Source organism: Carya illinoinensis, chromosome 16 (genome assembly GCF_018687715.1).
Source record: "Carya illinoinensis cultivar Pawnee chromosome 16, C.illinoinensisPawnee_v1, whole genome shotgun sequence".
Lineage (NCBI taxonomy): Eukaryota > Viridiplantae > Streptophyta > Magnoliopsida > Fagales > Juglandaceae > Carya > Carya illinoinensis.
Window position 1 is genome coordinate 3,867,187 of NC_056767.1, and position 8,716 is coordinate 3,875,902.

An 8,716-nucleotide genomic window follows, 5' to 3' on the forward strand; every position below is an offset into this window, starting at 1 on the left:
GCCTCTTGGCCAACCTGCTCTTCAATCACCCTGGTCCAAACTTAGCCTCCTACCTCAACATAGTTTGAGGGGGAGTATTAACCATAATCATTAGGTAAAGCCAGAGCATAATTCCCATATATGCACACGAACGGCTGCAAGCATATCTCTCTAATTAATCTTGTAATCATTTCCTTATACATACAAACACTCTAACTAGAGATGTACATCTGGACTGAATTTTTTTTTTGGTCAGGACCAGAACTCAAAAATCCTGGTAAATCCAAGTGATTATTTGTGATTCACCTGGATCTGTATAATAGCATCGTCTGGACAATAAAACGTTTATATTCTGCAACTTTGCATTTCCTTCCAGGCTTCCCCACTACCTAAAACCGACATTGCCTCTCTGTCGACAATTTGCCCTCTCTCTCTCAAGTCCTTGAAGGTCGAAATCCTAGCAAACCCTATATGTTTTTTTATATATATATATATATAGAGAGAGAGAGAGAGAGAGAGAGAGAGAGAGAGAGAGAGAGAGAGAGAGAGAGAGAGAGAGAGAGAGAGAGAGAGAGAGAGAGAGAGAGAGAGATTTCTAATTTTCTGCAAGAAAAGTTTGACACTACAAGAGATTGGATTTTTGCAAGAAATGTTTTTTATAACGATCATAATTTTGTTGTAAAGGAAACATTTTACAACGATCATGAGCCTAGCTAGCTATATAGGTGCATATTGATACTTCTCGCAATAAGTAAACTACTATAAAACATGAATAAATACATACATACATATCTATATGATTTTATTTGTATATATCTTCTATATATAAAAAGTGTGTATGAAACAGAATTTCTTGTTTTAACAAAAAATGTTGTTTTACCGTTAGTTTTATCCTTCCAGTTAAGCAGCAGTTAAGCCACCGTTTGTGGCTATTTGTGTAATTTCATTATCTAATTATAACTTAAACAAGATATAATAGAAATGGAAGGAGGAAGAAGAAGCAGCAACAACGAAACAAATGCGATTCCATCCCCCTAATCAGAAAAGCACATCCTCAGAAAATCTCCAGCCGCAAGATTCACCTTTGCTTTGCAAAACCACAAGCCCCGAATCCAAACGTTCAGGAAATGAGCATACGACATGACCATGAAATCGTCGATACTTATGCCGGGCATCTCAATCACTCCGCGTTTGAATCTCACCGATAAGAAGATGCTCTCTTTGACCAGATTGACCTTAATTCCCGAGCAGAGGAGCTTTGAGACGCAGGGAATAATTCGGAGGTCCCATCCGCTACCCTTCTTCCATTGCTGCGCTTGTTTGTGTGGGAGAAAACTTAACTGAACCAAGTCCAGTAAATGCAAGCAGCTCTCTTTGTAATTGCAATATCCATCTACAACTTCCTGAGGCCGGCGCATTACGTTGTTGAAGAATCGCATAGCGAGAAAGGGCAACGGCTCGTGGTACTTGTTGTAAACGGAAGTGTTGTACAACTTCTCCAGAACGAAGAAGGGGATCTGATTGTGGAGCAGAAGAAGATCCCCGTAGAGATCTGGAGATGTCCATAACATCCTAGAAAGAGGGTCATCGGCTTCAAACAGTTTCAAAGAATTAACCCTGCGAAACAATTCTATTATAAAACATCAGATTGGGAAAATGGGGTCGCATAAGGGCTGGAGAGCAAACGACGTCGTTTTGGGGGAGAAAGGGGGCTAGGCTTAAGGCACACGGGCTGGGCCCGAAAACTAAAGGAAAACCCACTAGAACAAAGCCTATCCGAAATTAGAAATCCAATAAGGTAAAAAGGCACAATAAAAATCAAGAAAAATCAAATAAAAAAAATTACAATTAAATATTAATAAAATAAAATAATCAAAACTCTCTAACAATAAAATAATTTAAACTAGAGTGTAATTCAAATGTAAAAATAATTATTAATATCAAGAAAGTACATTATTTAAATTTTACAATTTAAAAATCACAAAATAATACTGTAAAAATTACATTTGATCTAACTAGACAAACGTACTTTGCACATTGCTTTGACCTAGTATATATATATGTATGTATGTATGACAATGAAAATAAAAAGTAAAGGAATAGTACAAATAGAGTCGATCTTCATGCATTCTAAAAAAGGTTGCAGGTTTCAACATTAATCCCATTTGCAAGCAGATGCGGAAGATACATCTTCTATATATATTACTAATATAGCATGATTTTATTGTTAAATATTTTAACATGAATTTTAATAATTGGATCTTTGATTTTTTATGATCCACAATAATAAAACAATGATAAATAAACGCGTACTTTCCTTTATCAGTTCGATGAAGAATTAGATTTGGCTATGAGGGAATGATCACCCTAGCAACTTTGCATCTTAAGTGTCTCCCGATAGCTAAAGGTACTGTAATGTTATAGGTGAGAACCCTTTAATCTCTCAGTGCTATTTATAAACTTCTAGCCATCAAGAAATCTAGACTTTGTGTCTGACTATAATTCGAGATATAGAGTTTTAATGTTATCTCTCAGGAATTTTATCATCTAATTGTAACTCATCTATTAACTGATAAGTTTTGACCTATTTCAAACTCTGTTATGATAGGTGTGTGGGACATAGGGTTTAAATAAAACTCTTATATTTATTTGTAAGAAAATGTAAAAACTTGAATTTGGTGTTTCCTCCAAGCATCTTACAAGTAAAATGACTAATAATTCTTAAAGATTGAAGGAGTTAGAAATATATCCGCGCCAATATAATTCACATAAGTATAATGAATAAAATTAAACTCTTCAAGCATTCTAAAGAAAAGCAGCAATTCTTCAAAGATCAAATTAATCATTGGGGAACAAAAATAATAATAATCTTCACCAGGAAGAGGCAACGTAATCATTCCTCACGTATCAGGAGTCATGTCTTACAAATTAAGAACAGATTGAATAAAATTGGAATTGAAGTATTTTCCTCCTAATTATTAACTTTAATTTCGCAAATTCTTGAATAATATGTAAGAGGTATTAATTGGAAGGACTAAAGACGTCACTTTAGTTTCTTGGGGGGTGGGAAGTGGGAAAAACAAGTTAAAGGTAGGGTCTGTTTGAGATTGCATTAAAGATCTTAAAAGTTTTTTAAATGAATAATTTGGATATTTTTCCTCAAACATATTTTTTAAATAATATATAATGTAGTTCTAATTTTTTTAAAAAAAATTGTCAATAGACAAAAATATCTATAAAATTTTTAAATAATTACAATTTTACTTTTTGATTGTAGCACATGCACAACACTAGTACAACCTTAAAATGTCATTTTTACCTTAAAAACCATTTTTTTTTTTAATTTTGTTTTCAAACAAACTTAATATATTTGAAAGTATTTTAGACATATTGTTACTAAACAGTAAACAATTTTTTAATAGAAGAGTGCAACTATAAACCTTAAACTAAAAGTTATTCACCTAAATATTAATGGTGACTAGCAACATGCACGGGCGGACCTACAAAAACTTTTAAAAACTTAGTTTTAGTATATGCAGGTTTTTCAAAGATGTCCTAATATAAAGATAATTTGTTCCCCCAAAACATTTTCAAAAATCTTACTTGATACTTAGCTGTCTAGATTTCTTTTAATTTTTCAACAATTTATCATACGCACACATATTTTTTTCATTAATAAAATCTCACATTCTTGTTGTTTTTCACATCTCATAAGAGGCAAGAAAATATTTTCTCTTTTTATAAGCTATACAGTAAATTTACAATCTCATTTTTCCTATATATTTACAATTTTCTTTTCAAGTCTTCCACTAGCTAATTTATTAGTTTAGATTAGTTTTGTTAGTAAGTACATATGTACTACCTTCGAATTAATAATTAGGAGTGAACGCAAAGATAAAACCACATAGCTAATTTTTATTATTTGTTTTAACAAGTCTCACATAGCTATTTCTATCTTAATTTTTTTTTATAAGTATTTCTATCTTAATTTTTATAGTTCACTTACGTCCAATAGAGTTCGAGTGAGAGGCTTACATTGGCGGCTTTAATAATTTAATTGTCTCCAAATAATTACCTTATATGGTGAATGTTATATGTCAGTTTGCTACCTCAAATGTTGGTTACCGTTCACCCCTCATACGATACATTTGACCAATCGCCCCCCATGCACCTAATCCTAGTTCCACCCTTGGCGACACGTACTTATAAACCACACAATTAGGAAACTACAAGAATGTAACTTCTCTTTTTCAATTATATGATCACAACTTTGCTCTAAATTAAATGCATTTGTGTAAATTAAGGCAAATGAAACTTAAACAAATATATGTTCGTGAACATGACAAAGTTATTATTGATGAAAAGCAGGAGTTTCTGACTCATTTATTTATATTCCTATCCTCAGTCACTACAACAAATTGAGGTTTTTTCCGCGAGAGAATTTGGTGGACATATCTGGGGGTTATGTGGGAAAAACATGTTTTCCCACCAATTCTGTTCGCGACTCATTGGTGGCATATAATTCATGAGCAATAACCTTTTCGCATGAAATAATTAAGTGGTGGGAAAAAATCACTTTTTGTCACGACAGGTGGGAGTGGAAAAACCTGTTTCCCTCCGTGGCAAATTGACTTGCTACCTAGTCCTTTGTGGTGAGAGGAACATCAGTTGTCACCAGAGCCACAGTCTGAAAAAGTTGTATAGCCATGAATTTCACCGTCACTCATTTAGTCGTATAAATGTTTTAGCCACTCCCTTGATCGTGAGTATAAATCGTTTGGGATTAGGTGATCTAGTGATAAATACCATTTAGTTACCAGCATCCTTGTCAAAAGAAGGAATTATGCTGCCTGTTCTTCCATTGCAAATAAGTATTCCTCGTGATATGTATCATTGCTAATAAGTATTCCCCTACATTTGTGACAATAGGTAAAGTCCTATAATCCATGTACTTCTGCCGTGACAAAAGTAGTAGCATGGCTGCAGTTGCGGTGGCTTACCCTGTTATTTCCATGAGTAGCATAAGTTGGAAAAAAAGTGACAGTTACGTGGGAAGTAACAAGTTTCTACCAAATGATGCCGTGAGATGCTGGTGGCATATAATTCATGACCAATAATAGTTTTCCACAAAAACTGCATTTGGTGGGTAAAACTTATGTTTTTACCACAAAGAATAGTTGCGGAAATACAAAATGGAATCCATATATTACTCTGTTTAGCACCAGACAGTTACGATGACAATAGGCTATATGGTCATAATTTTCCTGGGTGGCTATTAGTGAATTCGGATGGTTTCAATCGTGGATACAATTTCTTTAGCCATTAGTCCAATAATTAAACTTGTTGCAAAAAATCTCATTTTGCCATGAAAACCTTCATGCTGTCTATCTTAATTGGGGGTCCATATAGCTCCTCTAATTTTTTTCCCCACCATTCCATTTCGTGGGCAATAGATTTTGTACCACGAAGCCATGCAAATTAAATATATATTTGGCACAACAAGTGTTTCCTTTATACAAGGACACCTTACCTCACATTTTTTCGCCACCAATGATCATTGGTGAAAACAATATTTCGAGTCATGACAAAGAATTTTTATTTGACACTGGTTAAATTAGTGTAAAATTGATTTCAACTTTAGTGCATCCAAATATCTGCTCAAGATCAAAACCAATCATAAAAACCCCACTAATCTGATACCAATGATCCATAATAACCTTTTAAGCAAAAATCATATCCATACCATAAAGTATATAAATCTACCAACATCCTTAGAAATACCATTTAATAACCAAATCTGCCAACATATATATTAAACTGCTAATTACATTCCATGTAACGTACAACAAGTTTGCAACTCAATTCCAGGTACATATAGCAGGTGATAACACAACTGCCTCTCCAACAACATCTATTGTGAACATGATTTGGTCCATATAGATAGCTTATTAAATGTGGGTATGATGTTGCTGACATCTTTCTCCAGAACAATCTGATTTCCTGATGAACACAAAGCAAGTTGCTAAATGTTACCTTAACATTACAAAAAAGTGCTGTGTCAAACTAAGAGTATACTTCACCAATGAATGACATGTCATGGGGTGGGAATGTACCATACTAATCATTGATAATATACTTGGGTTTATTTTTAATTAATTATACTCTAGCCCTTATAGCATATACAGATTTATTTATGGAAAAAGAAATGACTACAAGCTTGTGTATGGAAAATAAAATATTCAACTCAATTGGCACACAATTTCCCATCATTCAATTAATTATATACACCTACCATTAGAACTAAGCTATTGTGTTCCTACAGTTGCATATTCTACAAGATGTCATAGCTATAGCAGGTCTGCCATTCAGGAGGCAATACATTAATACATGCCATAGATATCCCTTATTACTGAACAGCCCAATTGCTATATGGAATTGCAATATGTTGCTTGAAAACAACCGACCCATATTTATACTAAGTCTCACCATCTTCCATAGCAATGGTAGATTAGAGAGTATATTGAATCTCCCATATACTATCTAAATTATTCCCACATCATCACATGACCCACAATTTGCTCTAATAATTTAAATAAACAAATCTAAATATGTCAAATCTCCTTTTGCTGAATTTTTGACCAAATCTCATTTATATGCACAATCCGATATCAGACTTACAAAATTCATATGCTGAAAACTACTAAAATATCATTTAAAGCTACATTATTTTCAGACTAAGCATAACAGTTGGTCTATCAGCAATACCGGATATTATACCACTTTTCGAACACACATACATGATTATGGTAGTCCATTTAAGTGGGTTTCCTTATATATCCGAATTAGTTAGATAAGAGAGGGTTTCCTTATCTTATCTAACTACTTAGTGTGAATATTTATCTATAGCATATAAACTAACCCCTTGGGCTGTTAAATCAAACCTGAAACAGATTACTGGGTGCTTTCGATGGATATTAGTGTTCAGTAGCAAACAATTATAGATTATGAATTTTTAAGTATAGACAAATTATAGCCCAGCTAATTACCTATTATACTGAAAATGCTCTTCATCAGATGAGCAAGCCCTACATCTACTTTCCACGATGGATATTATGGCTGAAAGCTGGACAGTATTTTTCTAATATGCAATTTTGAAAACAATTAAATCAGCCTTCTAATTTGGAGTTTTGCTGTCAATTTAATCAAATTTGAAAAAGCAATTAAAAATATCTTTACTATATGTCTCAAACAGAACTTAGCCTTTCATAACAACAACATAGCTACAACTCAAAAAGCAAACCCTTCAGCTTTACATTTCCTGCACTGGTTAATAGATATGCACCCTAACTATAATACTAAAGTACCAAAAAACAAGTGAGGGACATAAGTCTTTGGCCATTGGATTGTTACATATGTTATAAACAACCCACAAAAATAGTTTCCCACAAAAATTTCCCTCGACAAAATATTTTGTATATCAAGTGAGATGCCTAAGCATCTCGCAGAGTCTCTCCATGAGACTCACTACCGTTGATATGCCGATCAGTGCTCCTATAGCTCATTAAGACCTTCTCATGCTTAGAAAAATTCCTCCTCAACTCCGCAATATCGCCCATCATTGCATCTAGTTTGCTCTTGTACATTTCTGCATCACTCTTGTTCCGTCAATTATCCACTGATAGATGGATAAATGCCCTACTGTTCTTCATTGAAGGGGAGGGGTCTGGAATCACCATGTGCCCCAAGCCTACTGCATACCCAGGTCTGTTTCCCAAAACTTCTTTGTAGATAGTGTCAGCCGCTTCTTCTACATCATCTTCAGGATCTTTTTCAGCTAACCTTTCCATTATTAGATTCTGAAAATGTTATCAAAGGAAAATCAGCATGATGTTAAAGTTACTTTGCAACCTGTTAAAAGATATAAAATTAAATGTAAACACTCTTACGTAATTGTGTTCGGTTGCTGCATTGATGAATTTACCCTTCCGTGTTGACTAGTGTGTTTCCTTGTAGAATTCTACCATATTAGACGCTTTCTCCCATTGAAACATACAAATAATAGTAACTTTATTGAACCCTAGACTCATAATCTGACTTATATTAGACCATATGCATATCACAAACCTTCTCCTCTAATATCCGTATGAAGGATTTTCGCCCATCGATATGTTTGACCTTCAGTTTTTGCCTATTTGAAATGTTCCTTTTGGACTTCTCCTGCATACGTTTCCAATTTATTAATGCCCCGTAATAAATTACATATGGATGTATTATTTAAACTTATGCGAAAAAAACACTAATATGAAACCTAATTTGATGGGAGGTGCCTATACTATGTAGCTAAAATACTATAACTGATTTTGTAGACCTTTTCAATGTGGTAAATACAAAGCAGAAACTTAATGGTGTAGGAAATACCTTGAATGTTGCACTTGCCCATCGTTCACATAGCTTTTCCCATACAACTTTCTCCAGCTTCTCTGTCCCACTACGTAGGGCCTCTTCATGTGAAGCATATTTTAAATACACTTTGTGTAATGCATCATGATATGCATTATACTTGTCGGCCAAATGTGTCTCAACCATCTCACGATAGTTGTCTCTATTCCAATCTAGAACAAAATCTGCCTACAATATCAAATAAGCACTTTGTTACATAAAGAAATGCCAAACATGTGTGCGTATATGGGTTGGATACGTACGCATACAACTTATGATGTTTAAAAAAAAATGGAGT